Source organism: Gymnogyps californianus, chromosome 2 (assembly GCF_018139145.2).
Source record: "Gymnogyps californianus isolate 813 chromosome 2, ASM1813914v2, whole genome shotgun sequence".
NCBI classification, from domain to species: domain Eukaryota; kingdom Metazoa; phylum Chordata; class Aves; order Accipitriformes; family Cathartidae; genus Gymnogyps; species Gymnogyps californianus.
The window spans coordinates 25,453,471-25,476,128 of record NC_059472.1 but is presented as its reverse complement, the minus strand read 5'-3'; positions in this window follow the sequence as shown (position 1 = coordinate 25,476,128).

Genomic DNA, 22,658 nt, shown 5'->3' with positions numbered 1-22,658 from the left:
AAAAGAAGATGTGGTCTCATTCAAATAATTATTGTAGGGAAATTTTATGTGTTATTTTTATAGAGAAGATCAAAGCAGGAGAATATAAACCACACTGGTGTAATAAATGTATTAATCTACTGGATGAATAGCTGAGTTTATAATGCTGTCTGGGAGGCTGGGACTAATAGGGAAGAATTTGGGGAAAGGGATGAAAAGCTAAGGAATCTGGAGAGGCAAAGAGAATATATCTGTTCCGAGCTGGAGACTGGATGAAAGGTTTTGGGTCAACTGAGGTTATGCTGAGTGTCAGTGACCACCAGAGTATGCTGTGAAGCTTCAGATGGGCCCGTGCTTCCCACATTTTGCTGGTCCTCCCCTGTCCAGAGAAAATCTGCAAAGTGTGCTAGTCCAGTGCATGTCTGATCCCATCTTGGTGCAATCCTGGTGGAACAGGTACATCTCATTCTTGCTCTGGTGTCTTCTTCCCTCATGTCACGAGGCAAAGCGCTGACTCTGAAGCCTTCATTCCCACAAATGGTAGCTAACGGGGCTACCAATACCATGTTGCTTATCTTTTTCTCACTCTTAAAAATCCAAGCTAGCAAACAATCAGTCAGCCTTTGCCCCACCCTAATCACTCACGTAATTTTATTCAAAAAGAACTGCACTTAAAGCTGAAAAATGAATTGCTCAAAATCTTGGAAATACTGGGAATAATTTGTCTCTCTTCAGTCTATGTGAAATTAGGCAACCTATATTTATTTGTCATTTCCCACGGAGCAGTACAGCGTTCAGGGCACAGTATAGTCATGCCCAAGAGGTGGATCAGGGTTTTGCAAGGAAGGGGCCTCTTGTCTGTAGGGCACCTGCTTCTCTGGCTACAGAAGTTAGTAAACTGGAGTAAACACCACAGCTAACTGTAGGAAGAGAAAGGATAGTCCTGTGATTAGGGCAGCTGCATGCTGCTCTGAAGAGCTGCTTTCTACCTTTGCCTTTGCTGCCGGAGATGTCCTAACAAGTCTTTTGCAATCCTCATGTGACTTCAGTGGGGTTCTGGTGGGTAGCAGTTTGTAATCTACACTGGCATACAGCAAGAGGTAATAGAGTGATTTTCAGCTAAGCATCTGGCAGATACCTATGAAATAAACTACAGAGTTGCATCTGTAGGGAAACAGTTGAAGACTGTCACTTGGTTGAAGACTGTTGCTTGAGACTGCTGTGACACCAACCAGGTAGTGCAGAAGAAGCTCTGTTGTAGGAGCATCCTGGGCTGTCAACAAGATAGAGCAGGTGAATTAATAGCTCTTTCTATGTGCTGTGATTTGATTTTTTTACTTTTTTTTTCTTTTCAGTGACATGAAGGGGCTCTCCTCATGTGCAGATGGGCATATGCTTGTGTATGAAGAGGATTGGTTAATAGAATAGACTAGACTAGAATAGAATAGATTATTTCAGTTGGAAAGGATGTACAATGATCATCTAGTCCAACTGCCTGACCACTTCAGGGCTGACCAAAAGTTAAAGCCTGTTATTAAGGGCATTGTCCAAATGCCTCTTAAATGCTGACAGGCTTGGGGCATCGACCACCTCTCTAGGAAGCCTGTTCCAGTGTTTGACCACCCTTTCACTAAAGAAATGCTTCCTAATGTCCAGTCTAAATCTCCCCTGGCACAACTTTGGACCATTCCCACGTGTCCTGTCACTGGATACCAGGGAGAAGAGATCGGCACCTCCCTCTCTGCTTCCCCTCCTCGGGAAGCTGTAGAGAGCAATGAGGTCGCCCCTCAGCCTCCTTTTCTCCAAACTAGACAAGCCCAAAGTCCTTAGCCACTCCTCACAGGACATTCCTTCCAGCCCTGTCACCAGCTTTGTTGCCCTCTTCTGGACGCATTCAAGGACTTTAACATCCTTCTTAAATTGTGGGCCCCAGAACTGCACACAGTACTCAAGGTGAGGCCGCACCAAAGCTGAATACAGCGGGATAATCACCTCTTTTGACCGGCTGGTTATACTGTGTTTGATGCACCCCAGGATGCGGTTTGCCCTCTTGGCAGCCAGGGCACACCGCTGACTCCTATTGAGCCTGCTGTCGACCAGCACCCCCAGATCCCTTTCTGCAGGGCTGCTCTCCAGCCACTCCTCTCCCAATTTATACTTGTGCCCAGCATTACTCTGTCCTAAGTGCAGAATCCAGCATTTGGACTTGTTAAATTTCATGCCATTAATCATTGCCCAGTGCTCCAATCTATCAAGATCCCTCTGCAAGGCCTCTTGTCCCTCAAGAGAGTCAACAGCACCTCCCAGTCTGGTATCATCAGCAAACTTGCTAACGGTGCATTCAACTCCTGCATCCAGATCATTAATAAATATGTTGAACAGAACTGGCCCTAGAATTGAGCCCTGAGGAACACCGCTGGTGACAAGTCGCCAGCCAGATGTAGTCCCATTCACTACAACCCTTTGAGCTCTTGCCCTTCAGCAGTTCTTCACCCAGCTGGACAGCTTGTCCAGAAGGATGCTGTGAGGGACAGTATCAAAAGCTTTACTAAAATCCAGAAAAACTGTATCCACCACCTTCCCTTCATCCATGAGGTGGGTGACCTTATCATAGAAAGATATCAAATTAGTTAAACAGGACTTTTCCTTTGTGAACCCATGTTGATGGTGCCTGATGATTGCATTATTCTTTACATGCCTTTCAAAGAGCACTTCAGTTTACCCTGATGCAGCTCTTGGTGTCCATGGGAAACCATTCAAGCTACCTGCAACACTTTGAACACGCAGCTGTGCTGGTTTTGGCTGGGGTAGAGTTAATTTTCTTCACAGTAGCTAGTATGGGGCTATCGCTTGGATTTGTGCTCGAAACAGTGTTGATAATTCAGGGATGTTTTCCTTATTGCTGAGCAGTGCTTACACAGAGTCAAGGTCTTTTCTGCTTCTCTTGCTACCCCACGAGGGAGCAGGCTGGGGGTGCACAAGAAGTTGGGAGGGGACACAGCCGGGACAGCTGACCCCAGCTGACCAAAGGGATATTCCATACCATATGACATCATGCTCAGCATATAAAGCTGGGGGAAGAAGAAGGAAGGGGGGGATGTTCGGAGTGATGGCGTTTGTCTTCCCAGGTACCCATTACACGTGATGGAGCCCTGCTTTCCTGGAGATGGCTGAACACCTGCCTGCCGATGGGACGTGGTGAATGAATTCCTTGTTTTGCTTTGCTTGTGTGCGCAGCTTTTGCTTTACCTATTAAACTGTCTTTATCTCAACCCACGAGTTTTCTCACTTTTACCATTCCAAGTCTCTCCCCCATCCCACCGGGGGGGAGTGAGGGAGCGGCTGCGTGGTGCTTACTTGCCGGCTGGGGTTAAACCACAACAGTGGCTCATGAGAAAATTGGTAATAAGCTGGTAGGGACATATATTTGGAGATGAATGAGAAAAATAGAAGCCTTAGGCTCTTCTTTAAGAATCAAGGTGCCTTTAGACTCTCAGTTGGCATACAGGATGGCTTTTCACTAAGATGCCTGAGGCTTCAACAAGATGATAATCTAATCCCATGAAGAATAGATTTGTTAAATATGTCTCCTTTCTTCCTTCTGTGATATAGTATCCAAATTATTATCCGAGCCATTCTAAATAGGTTGATTATGTACTTCTGTATCTTAGCTGTTTTGTGACTTTTCTGTTTTTCACTTTGATCACCGCACAAACATGGAACAATAATTTAAGAATCTTTTGGTTTTCTCCTATTAAGAGTTGTTTTCCTCCCCTATGTCTTTCACAGATATTATCAGTGGACCCTATTCACAGTGAGGATACGACAGTGTATCCTGGGAGTCATTCTGGCACCCCAGGAGATGAGATCTTGCCAAGAAATGCATCCATGGATGAAAGTGGAGACAGGAAACGATTTACCCACAGCTCCCATGAGACCCTGTTACAACAGCTCAAAGTGGGTTTTTTATATGTATTTTGTATTTTATATACTTATTAATTTTTTTTGTTTTGACGGGGTGTCCACTTGCCTGACCTCTTTTTCTAATGCTTTATTTTATGATTAAAATGCCCCTTTTCTGTAAATGTTAATTTAGTCACAACCCCCGGACTTTTCACTGAAATCAGTTGCCTATTGGCAAAAGGAAAGGGAATGCTGAAAAGACCTGACTGCAGAACCAGCTCCTTGTTACAAAACTACAAACCCAGAACAGTAACTTAGAAATGTTTTCCCTGGGCTTTTCAGGCAAACCAACCACTTCTTAGGAACTGGGAAATGCTCCCAGGTGCCACAAGATCGAGGTGCCGAAGTTTCATGCCAGGGGATAAAGAGGTGCTTGGACAATACAGCAGGAGGTTCCATATACATGCACCTATATCAACAATAATCAGCAAAGTGAAACTGCCTTTGGAGATTATTTAGACAGGTCTGTGCTGTGCCCTGCGATGCTGAGTTTATAGAAAGGCCCAGCCAGAAAAGCACTCTACACCCAGATATCATAACAAAAGTGACACCCAGGGTAGTAAAATAAATATTTAATTTCTTCATCTTCCCATATCCATCTCAGACATCCAGCTAACTCTAATAATACTTTACACTATAATACTTTACAAATACGAGTATTCTAAATTAATATAAGTGTTTTGATAGATACTTGTGAGTTCATTTTTCACTCTCTGCCCACTGATGGCTTTCCAGCTACGGGACAGAGTATTGGGAGATGGCTTTTTGCGTGCTGTAAATGTATCAAACGTAAAAGCCAAAGTAGCTTTTGAAACACTAATAATATCACTCAGTGCTTATATTACTCTTTACGTCTTCAGAGCCTTTTACAAACAGCCATGAATGAAGTATGGTAATAGCTTTATTGTATTGTAAACCTGCTTTGCTATTGCTCCAGCTGCTTCAGCAGGTCTTATCCTGGTGCCTGTGAGAACAACACACTGATGCTTCAGATGACTAACTACTGAAACTAGGCTGTGGAGAGTTAAGGTTTTCCCTGTATCTCCCCCAAAGGCAGGTTAGACATTGCATATTAAAATTTTGGAAAGACTCCATCAGCAGATGGGTGTTCGACATAGTGAGATGCTGTGTATTCAAGGGGCCCCCTACTCCATCTACTCTCACCTGTGCTTGGACTATAAGGTCTTTGGGTGCCAGCCAGCATCTTTCAGCTTGGCAAAATGTTCAGGGCGGTCTTGGTGCATGGCTTGGAGCTCGTAGGAGTGTAAACACAAGTTACTATAAATTGGCAGCAAGGAAGACTTTTCCAGATGCTAATAGTGGCAAAAATCATAGCACCTTACACAGCGTGGGACACTCACATGGTTTGGACCCCGCTTTGGGGCTCAGCTGTTCACCATCACCCCTGCCCTCGGTCCGCAGAGGTGTCCCCCACTCCCGTTGTCCCAACCATGGATGGGGGAGGCAAAGGTCAGCTGGAACGGGGGAGAAGCAAGTCGGGTGGGAAATGCACAGCAACCTCTCAGTTCCCCAAAGGCTCCCTTCCGAAAGGAGAGGCTGAGATCTGCCTCTGAGCGCAGTTCCCTGGGCTGTGTCCTTCTCCCACCTGCAGAAGTGTCTGCTCCCAGGAGACGGAACTGATTTTGGCTGCTTCCTCCTCCCGAGGTCCACAGGTGCGCCCAGGACATGTCCCAGCCGGCACCGCTCCTCCATGACAAAATGTGTCACCCCAGGTCCTGGGGCCATGGTGCTACCAGCCCCGGCAGAGGCTGTGCTCTGCAGCAGCCGCTGCAGGCAGCTTTGTACCACGCGAGCACGACGGCGAGGCCGCCGCGTTTGCATCGCCAAAAGTAAACTGGATGTCAAGTACATTTCCCATCTGGCATCTATTAAAATAATGTGTCTGTGTGTGTGTGTGCGTGCCTATGTGTGTGTATAAAATGTGGACACACTCTCTGATTTCAAATATAGAACAAAATGCATGTTTTAAATTATGTTTTAATTTTGGCTCTTTTGTTAACTGGAAAGATCCTTTATTTTAGAGTTTGTGCAAACTATTTTACTTAACATATTATCTGTAACAGATTGCATAAGCATGACTGTTATCTGTGTTAGTCATCACTTTAGACCATGGAATATAACTCATGGCAGTCTGGATTTAATGAATGTTTGAATTAACCTATACCTAATTTCTTGTGTTTTAAAACCTAAATCTCATTGAAAGCTGAGCTTTGTTTACTTCCCAAAATTGATCTGAGGGCCATTTGGAACACTTAGTGTATTCTAAAATGTGATCGTATCAACAATACACGCTCGAGTTTGTTTTAAAGTGAGTTTTTCTTTCCTAGTTTACATAAATCATTTAAAAAAATCGTTCACTTTTTTGGATCATAATGTACTCACTTGGCTTTTAGACCTACATAGCTCACAGGGCAATTTTTCAAACAGGATTCTAAAGCTATTTGTGGATTACTTTCTGTTTGCTACTTGTAATCTGCATTCCTGAGGCAAGCATGCTAAAATGACTGAGGATTTTCATCGAGCTAAGTGATTATACTAAATAGGGCAATTTTGGGTGCTCTTAGCTTCTGTGTTTAAAAATACAATGCAGAAGAAGCCAACACCACATTTTCTGTTAAACCACAGAGGGCACTGTTTGTTCTTAGTATGAAATGACCCTATTACATAGACTCATGTCACTCTTCATTAAGCAATTAACGTTAAGAGCTTAAATTTAGCCATTTTTTCCTTTTTTCCTTCTTTGATTTAAAAATTAACCAAGGGTATTATACTGGTGCACACTCTCATGTTTTTTCAGTGTTTGGTACCAAATATTGCCTCGGAGCGTCCCCGCTCTGCTTACTGCTTCACCACACTACAGGGAGTCAGATAGTTTCCTTTACAGCAATGGGTCTGGAGACGTAGTGCAAGAAACTGCCTCATGATTGTTTTATGGTTAATTAGCACCCTGCATTTTAACTTGCTCTTTTGGGTTAAGCTATTGAAGAAAGGGAGGCAGGGCAGCACTGGTAACAACTGGAGTCCTCACTCTTGATATTTTTCCTCGGGTGCTTTCAACCAGGATGCAGTAGAAGAAATACAGCGACTGAGTTATGCGAGGCTGAAAGTCAATTGGCTATGCCAGTTTTGCAATTATTGTTTATTTATTTAGTACTTGAAATATTCTGAACAAAACATGATGACGTTTTCAGTTTTCTCAAAAGAAAAAAATCTTCCAAAAAACCTTACACAGAAAAAGCAATAGCAAAATTTACACGTTTTGATAAAAATAAAGATTGCATTTTTTTAATTCCATAATTTTTTTTTGTTTCTGTAAAAAATGCTGAAAAAATATCAGAATTCCACGCAAAACAAATTTGGGACTTGTCTTGTCTTGGAGTTGTGTTGATACAAAGCGGCCGTAGATCATTGTGCATAGCATCACACACAGACAATATAAACTGTTTATAACATAAAAATCCTAATAGATTAAAGGAAAGAAAGAGAAAGTAGAAATTGAGTAAACTGTGAACATCAGATTAGCAGAAAGATTCTTGTTCACTTGTGCTTGTGTTAACTGTTGTGCAAGTTTGGGACATCTCAGAAGCCTATGAAGTATTACTTATTTTACTGTTGGTTAAATCAAAGGTGTCTGAGTCCTTATTTTAGCAGTTCCCCTCTCCCTCTAACAGTGATCCTTATGAACTTTGCTGGTTAATTTAATTTCTTGTTCGCACGAGGCCTGGGTAACTTCTGGGATTGTTTGTTTCCATTTCACTTCCCCAACCTGTGTATAAGGGTGGTGCCAAGATCTGTGAGGTGCTTTGCAGCTCTTGATGCAGCACTGCATGGTCTTAGCCAGACATAGCAGGTTTCGCTTTCTCAGTGCCTGGCCAAAAAGGGACCCAGATCAGTTAGGACACAAATGGTATTACTAGGTAGTTGCAAGCACTTGGAAAGGATTGCAGGAATTACGGATGTCTCTGGAAAACAGGTTTGCCCAGGATCCTCTGATGGGGTTTGGGCAACTTGGGAGTTGGTCACAGCTCCCAAGCTTGTAGGTTGTTATACAGCACCAGAACTTTGGGTCTTATTTGTTGAAGGGGGAATAAGGGCTTATCACTGTTTATCACTCTGGTTGACTCCGCTGATTCTCTTTGCAGTACTGTAAAATAACCGAGGTTGGGAGGGACCTCAGGAGGTCCCTAGTCCAACATCCTGCTCAAAATGGGGTCGCCTATGGGGCCAGACCACATTGCTCAGGTCTTTACCCAGTTGGGCTTGAAAACCTCCAAGGATGGAGACTGTACAGCCTCTCTGAGCAACCTATTACAATGCTAAATTATCTGAGGGTGAATTTTTTTCCTTCTATCCAGGTTGAATCCCTCTTGTTCCAAGTTATACCTGTTGTCTCTAGTCTTCCTGACATGTCCCAGGATAGACCCTTGAGGAGCTCCTCTTCTCACCAGCCACTACGTAGGGTACTACCCAGTAACCACTACCCTTTGAAATGGACAATCCAGCCAGTTTTTCCTCCATCTTGTAGTCCAGCCATCAGGACTGTAAAGACTCACCTTGGACATAAGGATGCTGTAGGAGACCACATTGAAAGTGTTGCTAAAGGAAGCCTTTCCTCCATTGGGAAATGACTCATGAGAAGGGTGCTGTTCCTGGGGCTACATTTAGAGGGACAATTCGTAAGACAGCTAATGGAGACTATCCAGAGAAATGGAAATTACTCTGCTGGTTTCTAGGGGTTTTCTTTTTAAAAAACGAGACGGTGTATTGAAATTCCCTTCTGAGAGCAGTTCAATCAACTCATCCCTTGCTACAAGGTGAAGGATGATAAATTTTTGGAGGTTTCTTTTAAAGCATGCAGTAGTAAAGGCCTGAACTCTTTTTAAAGTAACTTGAATACAAGATTGTCCATACCAGCAAACAGGCAAACTTTGCTGCACAGCTGGAGTGTTACTTTCCTTGAAGGCACTGCTAGAGACAAGGACATTATCCTGCAGGTGAGGTTACATGCTTGTGTATGCGTTTTAGGATTGGGTCTGCATTACCACGGGATAGTTATAAAAACATGTAGATAGTTCTGCAGAAGAATTTGATTTTTCAAAATGGTTTTCGTGTACTTCTTTGCCTGTCTGATTTTCAAAAACTGGAAATATAATCTGGGAAATAGGGCCACAAAGTCATTACAAAAGCCCTGCACAGCACAACTCTTGCTGTTTTTGGCTTTTCTTTCTCTTCCATATGCCAATTCATTCCTAGCTATGCTTATCAAGGGATCATAAGCATTTTCCATCTCATTTAATTTTTGAACCTGGAATTCAGTATTCTGCAACATAGAATATTGGAACTGCTTTAATTTGCTAAGTTTAGGCATATCCTGAATATCTAAATATTATTAAACATAAGGTTCCTTTGATTTTTCCTTTTAAGTGACATAGAATGAATTTGTAGAAGAGAAAGCACTACTTAAGTTATCCATAATGCATCTGTTTATGTTTCCAACTGGTGTACTTTATCACCAAGTCATTGGTTTATATTATAAAATGATGGTTGTGTAATAAGTAGTTAGCAGAAACCACAGGCATGTCTTTGAAATAACACTAATGGCCATTTTTGATGAAATCTATGAGAGTTTGTGAAAATGATTTGATGAAGAAATGCATTTTCTTTACTTCCTGTTAACAGTGAGCATATTGAAGCCCTTTAATCTCTGCTGCACAACTCTTTTTTTCTTATTTGGGATTAGTTTGAACTAGCAAGCACCATTTAATAATCAAGAAGCTTTAAAGCAAGTGAATTTGATCAGGGAAGCACTAATTAACAGTACAAAGTGAAAAAAAAAATGTCCACGTGTAATGGTTTCAAATAGAAATACAATTAGCTGGTAACCTTGGGAATTAGTCATTCTGCCTCTTTCTATACTCATGTAGTTTATGGTACTGAGGGTCCTTTTCTACTAGCTGAGTTTGTATATGTAAGAATCAATAAATAATAGTAAATGATAAAGCATGCTGGAAGGCTCAAGCATGATGACATTTTTAAGACTAAGATTTGCTCTGAAGGGATTAAATCTCTGGGTTTATACGAAAGGTGCAGCCAGTCCTTAGCAATTTACAACACTGCACATTGGATAAGTTTTCTGGCATTTCACAACTAAATCTTCCAACCAGTTTCTAAGCTAAAATTAGATGCAAGTTGGATCCGTAGTTAAAGATGTGATCCTTGGACAAGTTTAACGTTTATGTCTGTTAAATGTTCTTGCTTAAAAAAGACACTTCCTCTATAGTTCAGCTGTAATGCATTGTGCAAGATGATATTTTGCACAGGATACATTTGAAGAAATCATAATTTATGATTAAGTTTTTACGCATTGTTGTATTTAACTGCTATTACAAGCAGTTTTGCTGATGCTACATATTTTCAATCTTGTTCTCAGAAAATTTTGCTACACTTCTTGACTACTTTTTCATGGTTTTTTTCCACCCAAATGAAGATTACTTGCATAATGCAGGGGGAGGGTTGTTTTGGGAAAGTTCTTACCAAACTTTTTCAGCTTTAAGAAATCAGTTCATTGAAATATTTGCTTGTTCATATTTTTGACATTTTGGAAAAAAAACCCTTAATTCAGAGTCCCACCAGGCTTTGGTATCAGGACTGGAAATATTTGTTTCGTGACTGTACTCTTGGTTATCTTCACGACATAAAATTTAGTTATATTACAAAGTTTTGAAAAAACCCAGGTTCGTATATGCTTAGCAGAGGCTTCTTTGACATAAGGAGCTAAAGAGTAATTTTTGGCTGGACATACCTTGATTTGCCTAGTTTCAGCCACCCTGCCCAGGGGAGGGCACACGGGAGGCTGGGGCGGGTGGAAGTTGGACGGCAGTCTGGATGAAGAGCTGGGCAGCAGGACCTGAGGTTGTCAGGACAAGGGGATAGGAGCCATGAGCAGTGCAGGGAATGCTCAGGGCAGAGGGACAGCGGGAAGGTGTGGTAGAGCATGGATGGGGCACTGAGCAGGTATTAACACCGCTGTGTCCCTTCGATGCTCAGTGAGCGCGTCCCACACCTGTGTTACTGCACCCCGTTCAACCCCAGCTCTGATGACAGGCAGATTTGTTAATGCAGGTTTGTTTTCTAGTGATGGTAATGGGTGCGATATAGATGTTTTTCTTCATATTAATCGCTGCATCATTAAAATGGTGGATTTTGTGAGAAGAAGGGGATATTAACCCAGTTGTAGAAGTGGGCTGATAAAATATTTAGGAACTGAGACCAGAAGTGAGTATTTATATTGGTCACCCTTTCTGAGAAGGTGAGGGTCTGCAGACTACATAACGTTAGATGGACTTAGCTCCTGGGGATTTTTATCTGGGAATGCCTAGGAGTCAAGCACCAAGATCTTCTGCCAGGCATTCAGCAAATGAAGTCTTTGCAATCAGTGACCGCATGTGAAATGTCTGGCTTTGAGCTGGTGTCCAAGTTTTCAGAAGCTGCAGGCATGAACTTCTCCGTTCTCGTTCTGCAGTTTCCTGCCTCATTCATTTTTTAATGTCTTCAAGGAAGGAAGGAGAAGTCCTACAGATAACAGTCTTCCTTTCATAATTTGGATCCATTTCTAAAACATATTTGCCCTGTGAATTGAACGGCATAGGGATCCTGTGGTAAAATACCCGTATCTAATAAAAAACAGTAAAATGCTAGTTAAATGTTAGTTATGCAGGCAAACTTAATTTCAATGTTTCCTGACTGTTGAATGCTTCACTACTTTAGTTTATTTTTAGCCAAATTAACCAGATTTGGGAGAAATAGCAGCCTCCTACAAGTTTTGTGAAGGCATTTAATTTGAGATGAATGGCTCAGATCAATGCTCCTGCTGCAGGAAAGCCTAGAAGACCTGGGCTGCCCAAACTGCACATGCAGCCTGCCCAGATCATCAGCCCCTGCTGTTTTTAACTCTCTGGGCTGTCCCCCACGGCAGAGAGGGAGGCTGAGATTATTTTGGCAGGGAGGAAGGATAAAGAGGGACAAAGGACACAAGGCTGTAGAAAACCAGACTCATTAATTCTGTTGCCAGTGGAGCAGTGTGCATGTAATGACGACATAAGCTACAAAATCCTTAGGGTCTTAGAGGTGACTCTGTCATTCACAGCCTTTCATCTGCAGATAATGTGTATATGGTACTGTTGGGAGGGACACTGCTAGAAGTTTCTCTTGCTTGGCCCATATGATCCCACTGTGTTCAAAGAAATGATGCAGGAGCACAGTCAAAAGTTTAGACACTGAGATTGAGGGCTCTCCATCCTATCACACACTCCATAAACAATAATAAAGGTCAAAATTACCAGCAAGCTCCAGTCACTTTACACTCATCAGGTGCGACCAATCTAATTCAAAGCCACGTCAAGTTTTTGGCCAGGTCTGGAAGTTTTGCGTGCCTTTAATGCAGTAGTAAACCTGCTCGTAAGAATGAAATTAAGCAAAAAAGGTTTTAAATGAGAATTTTTACAGTTAAAGCATCCACGGAACACTAACGCTATCTTTAGGAGCATCAGGAGGTGAAAAATGCATAAAGTGTCTTTAAAAATAACTTTAATCTAATCTGGAACCAGGCCATTAAAATCATTCCATCATAACTACATAATTATTTTGTCACATTATTACACTTTATTATGTAGAGTGCTTAAGGATCTTGACGATGCATTTCTTACCTGAATGAATTTGACTTTTTTTCCTAAGTATAATGTTAACTCTGTTTTCTTCTTACTTTTTTACCTATGAAATTCATGGTTGATATTTTAAATTTTTCTCCAGCTAATGAGTGTTTTATCTGAGAGTCCAGCCTAATCTTTCTGCTCTCAAGGAATACGATGGGCAGAGTGTTAGGCTTAGGATTTCTTGGATCTTGTTATGGACCAGGAAATAATAGGAATAATAAACCCAAGATGGATATTATATTTTTAAACAGAGATGCACTGACAGTGTTTCCATGTGTAGCCTTTAAACTATATGATCTTCTCAGCATGGCCTAACGGCAACAGGAGTTTTGCTATTTGACATCCTTGCGTCCAGGGATTTTGCCCCACGAAATGAAGCATTTGTTATCCATAACTACTTCATTAGTGTGAAGATTCACATGGAGGATTTACAGGGAGCTCCCTTCAGAAAGCTGCCATTGGTGAGGTGGATGTTGAATATCCTCAGGGGAAAGAGATTCACATTGAGAGAATCTTGTCCATGAGAATACAATGCGGACGCTCCCTGGGGTCTCTACGCTTGCATGAATAGGAAGGATTAAAGGTTCAGGCTTATAGCCCATTTGTCATGAAATCCTCTAATGATGACAGAAACTGTAGACTAGCCTCATATAGAATATCTATAACGAGCAGAGTGAAAAGGATATAGTGAGGCAATGGTGCATGGCCCTAATTTTAGAAGTACTGAAAGTGGAGAATTTGAGGAGTTTACGACAGTAACAGAATATTTAGGTTCGGCTTCCCTTCCTCCTGCCAGTGCAAAACCCAAGCACTAAAGGCTGCGTCTTGAAAAGCCCATATGAGCATCTGGATATACTCGCCCTCCCTCTGTGTCCCCAGCACCCTCTAGGAAATGCAAGAACTTTAGTTCAAAAACCTAAAATAGCTCAAAAGTCACAATAGGTAACGGAAGAAAGCAAGAGAGCACTAATGCCCAGCAGCAGCCAGGATGCAGCTGGTGAGAGCACCGTGATGCTCCTGCCTGTCTGCCTTCGGCAGGATGGGGTAGCAGTGCCAGGGGTTGCTGAGGTGCTTGCCAAGGGTGCCCGTCTGTTGGTAACTTGGGATCTACTCGGGTCCCCGGCTTGACCCTGATCCCGAGGCGTGCTGAGGCTGTGGGACTCCTCGGATGGTCCAGGACTGGCGCAGTCAGCTGCTCTGTTTCATTTCAGATGGAAATGTTTTGATTTTTCCCTTGCTGAAAAAATGTTGGAAATTCCAAATGTGCATTTTGTATTTCAACTGGAACTCAATGTCCCACAAAATGGAAATTCCCTCTCTTTGTCTAGCTGCAGCCTGGAAGAAGGGGCCTTTGAGGAGATGCACAAGAGAGATATAGCCTGATTTTCAGAGGAGAAAATGTGTGTGAGGCTCCAGGGCTGCAGCTCTTGTGTACAAATAGAGGTGTATTTCCTAATCTGAACATTTTGTGTTTTAGCCAATAAAAATATGCTCTTTGCATCCTTTTGCTGAACACCTGGAATTTTTCAAAGGGATATCTATACCAACCAGGTTTAGTTACAGATCTGCAAAACATGAGTGGCATGCAGGGGTGAGGGAGGGAAAGCAAGGTGTTTTAGGACACGAAGCAGCCTTCCTCTACCAGGATGCCTGTTTAAAGTATAAGCTCATATGAGCAAGGATAATCTTTTTCTCTGTGTAGTGTGGTGTCCGGTGAGCTGTTACAAATCAGTAATAATCTGTGTATGCTGGCTTGCCAGGCACAGCTTTCTTTTTTACACCAAATTTTTCCTTGTGAAATCATAGCATGGTGTTACATGTCTCTGTCCTGGCGTTGCAGTGAAGTGTTACCTGCTGCCCATGAGGGAGAGTGGTTGCACGGCGTGGACATTATCTGCATGCAACTGCTATGTGAGCAAATGCAAGCAGTACCCCCGTGAGAATCAGTATGGTAAAAACCAAAAAACCCCACCAATTTGCCAGGAAGATTAAGCACAATGGCTGAGACAGGGCTCGTGGGTATTTATCAGATTATTTGCCACGACAGGAGGCATACCTTACTTCTTGTGTTCTCAGATAACTCATGTGCTCTCAAAAATATGACCCTGCAGGTATGGACATTTTTAAGTGCCTTGTTTAAAAATGGTCTGAAGGAAGTTCCTGAACAGAAAGTGTAAAATGTTTGTCCAGCGGGCTACCCGGTAAGCTTTTCACTTCTGTAGTTTTTCCTGTTTATCCTAACAGATGTCTTGTTTCCAAAATCTCAGAATAGGAAATGCTTCCATTAACTTAATTTAGATAGTTCAATTTCAGTGGTACCCACTGCACTTTGCATTTTATAGTTTGCAGTTAGGAAGCAACATCTGGACTTGTCCCAGTGAAAATGGGATTTCCTGCTGTTAATACATTTATTGTATTTCCTTATATAAATATTGTTTTATTATAGAAAGGAATCATGTTATTAATCTTCACTGTGTGTCTGGACTGTTGATTCAGACATGGGAAAGAAGGTAATTTCCAAACACTTGAGGTACCTAAGCCCAGAACTTGCTGTTAAGTGGCATCGATGCATTGGCTTTGAGCGGCTTACAGCTATTTATATGCGCATGAGTCTGCAGGAGAAATGGAGCTTAGAGCACAATATCTCAACCTCATATTTGACATCACTGGGAATCTAAATCTCTCTGGCTTACCATTGAAATACGGTACCTGTGGGTTTGCTGACTTGAACCACAGCTATTGAGTGAAACAAACATAGTGGAAATCAGATTGTTACTTGCACAATCACTTGCTAGTCATGTTTTCCTAAACAGATCGTCAGTGCTCTCCGTGAGCAGACGGCTGTTTAAGCAGCTATCCTGCCTGGTTTTAGGGGACTGGATTTGATGCATTTGTAAGGTTCACTGTGTAATGTAACCCAGTCCTCAAAAGTTTTACTTTTTTACAGTCACAGTTGATTAAAGCTGACCTGGCAAGGGACCAGAAAGCCTTTGGGAGGATTAGTGGTTATTAGTGTCATTGCCTCTTCTACTGTAAAAGCAGTGGCTGTGTTATGAGCGGCCGAGCAGGCATCGCCCTGGCACAGCTCACTGCTCCGAGCACAGCAGGGAGAGGGAAGCTGCGACCTGCCGTCGGCAGGGCTGCCCGGCTCCCGGCGGAGCCTCGTGCCACTGCTGGCCTCCGCTCCCCTGTGTGCGAAAGAGCCTCGCTGTTTGTTGGTAAACACCAGGAGCCCCTTTGCAGGCAAGGGGCTTGGTGGCTGGTCCTGGCCACTGGCCGAGCGCCGCGGCGTTGGGGCTGGGCGGGCGGCCATCGGCCCGGCTGCCGTCCCCCTCCGAGTGTCCCGACTCACCTGGGTGGCAGTGGGAGGCAGGGAAATCACTCAACACCCGGCTCTGTAGCGCTTTGTCTCCCTTTCTTCTCTTTCTGCTTTGTACGCTGCAGCGGAGAGGTGGCTGGTGCTGAACTTTTTACCTTCGAGGCTAAGTATTTTGTGTGCTGGAGAAAATGGCCATTAAAATGATTTGTGAAATAAATACTATCACTAGGGCAGGTGTTGGACCTGTAAACAGTTAATTGCCAGAGCTCTGCAGATGTCTGCTATTTCTTTTGAGACTTCTGCCAGCTAATATTATCTGATAGCAGCTCATTCAGTTGATGAATCTGTCATTTTGCAATTTAGCTACCAGAATGTGTGCTGGGTCGATCAGCTTGCATGCCTGTATTTAGAAGAGCTTCACAGACTGCAATCATCTGGAGACATTCAAGGTATAATGCAATTAATATTTTACAATCATCCTGACAAGAAAGAAACTTAGAGTAGAAAGATCAAAACATGTTGGTTTTCTGTGCCTTTGAGACTTATGCTAAAGTTGCTTTAAAATCATGGTAAGGGTAATAAAATCCCAGTCCAGCCCAAGGGTCAGCAAACAGCAGAAGATGGGGCAGATTGTTCAGAGGAGATTTAGCCAATGCTTGTTTGTAGAACCTTGGTGAAATCATATTTGTGTTCAACATCTGTGTTCAGCACTTTTCAGCTAGTTCATACTTTGATTTATCGCAGAAGTTTGCTGCAGGTAAACCAATCGTGCTCTAAAAGACATACCTGATACTCAAAAGTGGATCCACAATTAATGATGAGAAGCAATAGGGGAGTATGTTTGAAGTAGTCAGGATTCGTGCCTACTTTTGGACTGATCTGCATTTTGAACTATTCAAATTAAAACTGTTTTGTAATTGAAAAGCATAACAATACTTGTGAGCTAGTCCATGGAATATTGTTTTTTTCTGTTGATCGCATTCAAGTAGATCTTAACACCCTCCATAATCATTTCAGCCATGTTTAGTATTTTTGCTATTTGGTAGAAAAAAAGATGATTTCTACCTGAGGAAAGTGCATTCACTCAACAAACCTGGAAAGAAACCATGGAATTTGAATGGGAAGTTTTCTATATAAGGCATAAAAAAGAGAGAAATGTGTTGTTTTAGAGAAGCATTAGCATTGAGGAGTTTGTGGTGGAATTTCATTTGAGTTGTAATCTTTTAAAAAAGCCCCCGCTAAAGCAGATAACTAATTTGCTATGTAGTCAGGCTGCTCAGGTTACCCCCTTGATGTTTTGGGCTGCGGGGACCATCCTTCAGGACTTTGTTGCTCTCAGTGGCCACAGCCATGGGGCTGCGGATGAATAGGATGGAGTGGCAGGAGGGTAAATGTGAGAGCTTTGTGTTTTTAGACAGTTCTTTTGCTTCTAGGAAAGTTAATTAGGAAGTGAAACCTTAAGCAGTTGACAGTGTGCATTGTTGGCTGCTAGTGCTCTGTGACAAATACCACTGAAAGGTACTTCACTTTCTTTTGTAAACAGAAAGGTAAGGAATTTGCACAAAAATGTATTGGTGAAGATCTGCTTTTCATCATGGCCTAACCACATAGTAAACAACAGAAATAACTTGTTTTAATAAAGTATGGTGTTGAAACATTTATCAGCAAGCTCTTTCTCTCCATTTCAAAGGTATGTTTAGGTAAGAGGAACTGTTGCCTTGAAGAAACCCAATCTGAAATTTTGTTATAACATTTTCTTCAGGTCAAGGTCAGGAAACTTAAGGAAAAGTTTGACTTTTGGGCCATCATACAGTTATGCCTGAGTTGATTAATACAGTATGCTGAAACAGCCATCTAAGAATTTCTTAGTATTTTAAATGTATCCCAAATAGTAGTTGCTCACATAAAATTATTCTAGTAGTCACATTATAAAAAGCATGACTTCATTTTTATTGTCATTTTTTGCATGTAGCCATGCATAGTTATGAGGCAAGTGTAATAATCCATGTATTTTAATTTCTCTATATAACAATAAAAAGATTAACATACCTTTCTCTTACGGGCTAGGTTCCCTTGAGTGGCACCAATACAAGTCTCCGGAGAATTAATAAACTAGGCCAGGGGACTTCAGAGGTAAAACCTGTTAAAACAGTTCTGCGTAATACTTCAAATGAACTAGACTTTAGTGGTGTACTTGTGAAATCAAATGGAGAACAGTATGGAGGTGGCTTAAACGCACGATAGATGCCCATTTCAGAATAAAGGTAGCTGTGTTTTGCCCCAGCATTTCCAACCTCTGCAGGTGGAGCATCTCTGCACACTTCTCCTCTCATAGGCTTTCACAGCATAAGCAATACAGAGCAACACAGCAGAATATTAATTATGTGAAGACTGTATGAAGGGTATGGCATTTGTGGAAGTAAGATTTGCAACTCAACAAGCAGTCACCACAGATGGCTGCTCCAAGGGGCTGGAAAACAGGGAGGAGGGAATGGCATTGAGACCTGTATGCCTATGATACATGCATGCAGGCTGGTGCTTAGTCTCATACAGGAGATGATAGTTCAAAGGATATTTTCTAATCAAGACCCAGGCTCTTTGCAGCCTCTGTCCATCTGGACTGCCCAGGCTGGAGCAGCTGTGGCTGTGCAGAGATCTCCTATCTCTGCAGCTCACTGCTTATCCATGCTGGTCCCTTGCTCATGTCCATTAGTCTCAGTCCTTGTGGTAACGCCACAGTTTCCTCAGCTACACAGATATTTTACAATGGCTTTCCCTTTTGCCAGTTTTCCCTACAGAAAGGGAGAATGTAGTTCTCTGTTTATACATTCCCGTGAAGTGATGCTTTATCTGGTTTTACAAGGCTGTGTAATGCCATTTAGATTTAGTCCACAGAGTGATCTACTTCTGAAGATTTTCAGAGGATCATTTTAAATATCAAAGTATTCAGAAACTTCCACATTTTTCCGTAAGAAACTCCCCAAATATTATTAGACTTAGCTTCTTTTTTGGGTTGCTTTGAAAAATGGAGTGGGAGGATTTTTAAAAGTCCTTAGTACTGGCCTAAATTTCTTCCTACTCCTTCCTAATGTTCTTAAGGATGCAAATCCAACACACTGTAAAAATTACAGTGATTTAATAATAATTATATTGTATAGGATATCTATGGGGTAACGGTGCTTAAGTAAGGTGAGCTGAGTAAGGTAAGCGCTTGAGTAAGGTTAGGTTACTATTAAACATCAGAACTGCTCTTCAGGCACTTTAAATGATGCCAGGGCCAGGTGATACAGGGCTGAGGATACGAAATTAGCTTGCCAGTGGCTCTTCCTGCTGTATGACTATAGATGAACGTGGGGGGGGATAGAAGAAGGCTGAAGGACTGCAGGGGTGCAGGTCTGCCCCCACCTGCAGGCGCATTTGGGTCAGGGAGGAAGATTCCACCCTTATCAACCCTGTTGTGAGCTCATTCCTCATTTCTTGAGCAGAGAGGAATGTTTATTCAGCTGACACAGTTTCTGGGAAAGAGGCTAGAAGGAGAAATGGCTGCGTGACAGTCTTCCTCCTTATCGTCTTATAGTGGTGATGTATCCATGCAACATGTGCAGTGTGGGAAGGGATGGGGAAGGATGGCCAGCTAGATGAGGGGCGGACCTAGGAAAATGAAGTACTTGAATGCACAGGGGATTATTACCCCATTTCTCTGTATCTACAGCAATATTCATCTGAACTTAGCCTACCAAACCTTAATCAAAATAACCCTTTTCACTTGAGCAGTTGATTAACCCCCAAAGGCTCCATCTTTCAGTGAGTTTAAGCAAATTCAAATAATATGTGTGGAGTATACAGTGCTGATTTACACCAGACAATATATTAATAGCGGTGTCACTGGATGGAGGCATGGGGAAGGGCTGGGAGCTAACCATGCGGGTGGCTGCCCCGAGGCCAGCACTGGCCCGACAGGGAACAGCTGAAAGCGTGGGACTGTCTTCCTACTCCCATACGACTTTCTGTGGGAGCAAGCAGATTTGGAAGGGTGTGATTAAACTCGCAGGAGAGGCGTGCAAGGCATGGTACAAGAGGAGGAACAGCCCTCGTCTGGTTTCTTCTGGGGACTGCTTTTCCCTTCACAACATCAGACCTCCTTGCTATCCCTTCTGATCCTGTGTGGCGGGTGTCTCTGTGAATGGACTGGTGGCCTTTGGCTGTGTCATGGTTTAGGCCCAGCCGGCAACAAAGCACCATGCGGCCGCTCGCTCACTCCCTGCCCCTGCCACCCCGGTGGGATGGGGAGGAGAATCGAAAAAAAAGATAAAACCTCGTGGGTTGAGATAAGAACAGTTTAATAGGACAACACAAGGAGAGAAGAAATAATAATAACAATAATACTAATAACAGAATATATAAAGCAAGTGTTGCACAATGCAATTGCTCACCACCTGGAACACTACACTCAGCCCATTTCCGAACTGCGCTTCCCCTCCACCCGGCCAGCTCCCCCAGTTATATGCTGAGCATGATATCAGTATGGTATCGAATATCCCCATGGCTAGTTTGGGTCAGCCATCCTGGCTGTGCTCCCTCCCAGCTTCTTGTCAAAATTGACCCTATCTGAGCCGAACCCAGGACATTATCCACCCCTTATTCTATACCATCTACATCATGCCCAGATCCTACACTTTCCAATTATTTACCACCACTTTTCCTGTCTTTGAGATAAATATATATATATATATACACACACACAGAGATATCATTCCCTTAGTTTATGGGCCATCCTGCTAATGTGTCTGTTGAGTTCATTTAATCCATGTGTTTGGGGCTCCATCTGTTTTAACAGTCTTTCAGGGCAGGAAAGATGGTGTGTGGTGTTGGATTGTTGCATGCTGCATCCGGAGCTCGCAGCTGGTGTATTTGGTGCGGCCCATGCCCACGGTCTGCAAGTTGAAGATGTTGATCTTGAGGAAGTTGCTGGGTGCCAGTTGCTGAAGCCAGTTCAGGTTCCATCACTGCTGCACTTTGCTTGGTTTCATCAAAGTCCATCCTTCAGTGATTTGGGTGATTCTTACTGTGATACCATTGACATGGCATATAGCAACTGTAGTAATGATGACATACAGTGGCAGGGTTATTTAGCAATTAACATCATACAATTTAATTCACTGGCTATTCTCACCCAAACTCAAATCCCCTTGAGGCACACATCGAACTTCCCCATCCTTCCGCATCACCCACCAAGTGCACCCAGGTCCTTGAGGAAAAGCAATCCCGCAGATGGGTTTGCCTTTGCCAGAGGCAGGACTAACCCAGACTGTTTTTCCTAACATATTCTTCATTTGCACTATGGGGACTTTATCCCCTTCCATAGTACGTGGAAGTTTTGATTGGGCAGTACCAGCTCGATTGGTAGATCCTCTAGTGTTAACTGACCAAGTGGCTTTTTTCTAAATGTATATCCCAGTCTTTGAAGGTCCCACCCTGCCATTGCTCTCAATGAACAGGGCCTATTGCTTCAGACCCCTCCACCTGGCCAGCTCCCCCAGTTATATACTAAGCATGACGTCAGTATGGTGTTGAATATCCCCGAGGCTAGTTTGGGTCAGCCATTCCGGCCGTGCCCCCTCCCAGCTTCTTCTGAAAATTGACCCTAATCCAGCCAAACCCAGGACAGGCTACATCTCCTTATGGAAATTGCTTTGACCTTTATTTTCATTTGTTGGCCTGACTGCTATCCTGTCCCCGAAGTGGAGTGTGGTTACACCTTTCTGCTTAAGCTGGCATGTTTAGGTTAAAACCAGAAGAAATTAGAACTGCTCAGCTTTCTAGAAATAACTTTTCTTCTCTCTTTATCACCTACAGAATGCCTGGAGAGTTTCAAACTAATAACAAGATTATGTAAGAGAATAGGAAATAAAAACATACATATATTTTATTTCTGCAGAAACACCCCTGTTGCATTTACTCTTCCAACACAGTAAATGAGCCTTCTATATACTTTGGCACTACAAAGCATTTCAGAGATACTTCTGGTAAACACCAATACCATATCTACCCTTCTAAACCTCAGTCTTCAGGAATGTATATATTGTATAAGTGGAACAAAAAAGTCAGCCTCAACATTTTAAGCAATCAGTTTGATTCTGGTCACAGCAATTACTCTTTCTGTCAGCAGGATTAAAATTTACAATCAGGAAATCAAAGAGTCAAACGTATTCCTGTATAATGCAGCATAAGCTGCACGTAAATTAGATCACCCCGCTGGAAAACCTGCTTCCTCTCATTTGCCTGAGCAGAGTTGGGCGGCCTCCTCATGCCGCACAGAAGCATGCAGCACACTCAGCCCCAACCTGCGGGCAGGAGGAAGGAGCGGGGTCGTAGTTAGGACCGTGCTGCCGTGCCAGGGCAGGATCCCACTGTGCCCCTATCTCTCTCCTCGCCCACCCCATGCACTGCTGCTGGAGCTGGCCACCTTGCCACCCAGCCTGACCCGCTTCCCAACCCAATTTGCAAATGAGGGCTGGGGGAAGAGGTTGGCTTTGCCCGACATGGGCGAGCTGTCTCAGCCATGGGTCGGCCAGCACTTCTGCAAGAGGAGGGTAGGAAGAGCCCTCTGAGGATGCAGCCCGAGAGAGGCTGGTTTCAGTCCTGCATGCAACCCTGGCTGCTTC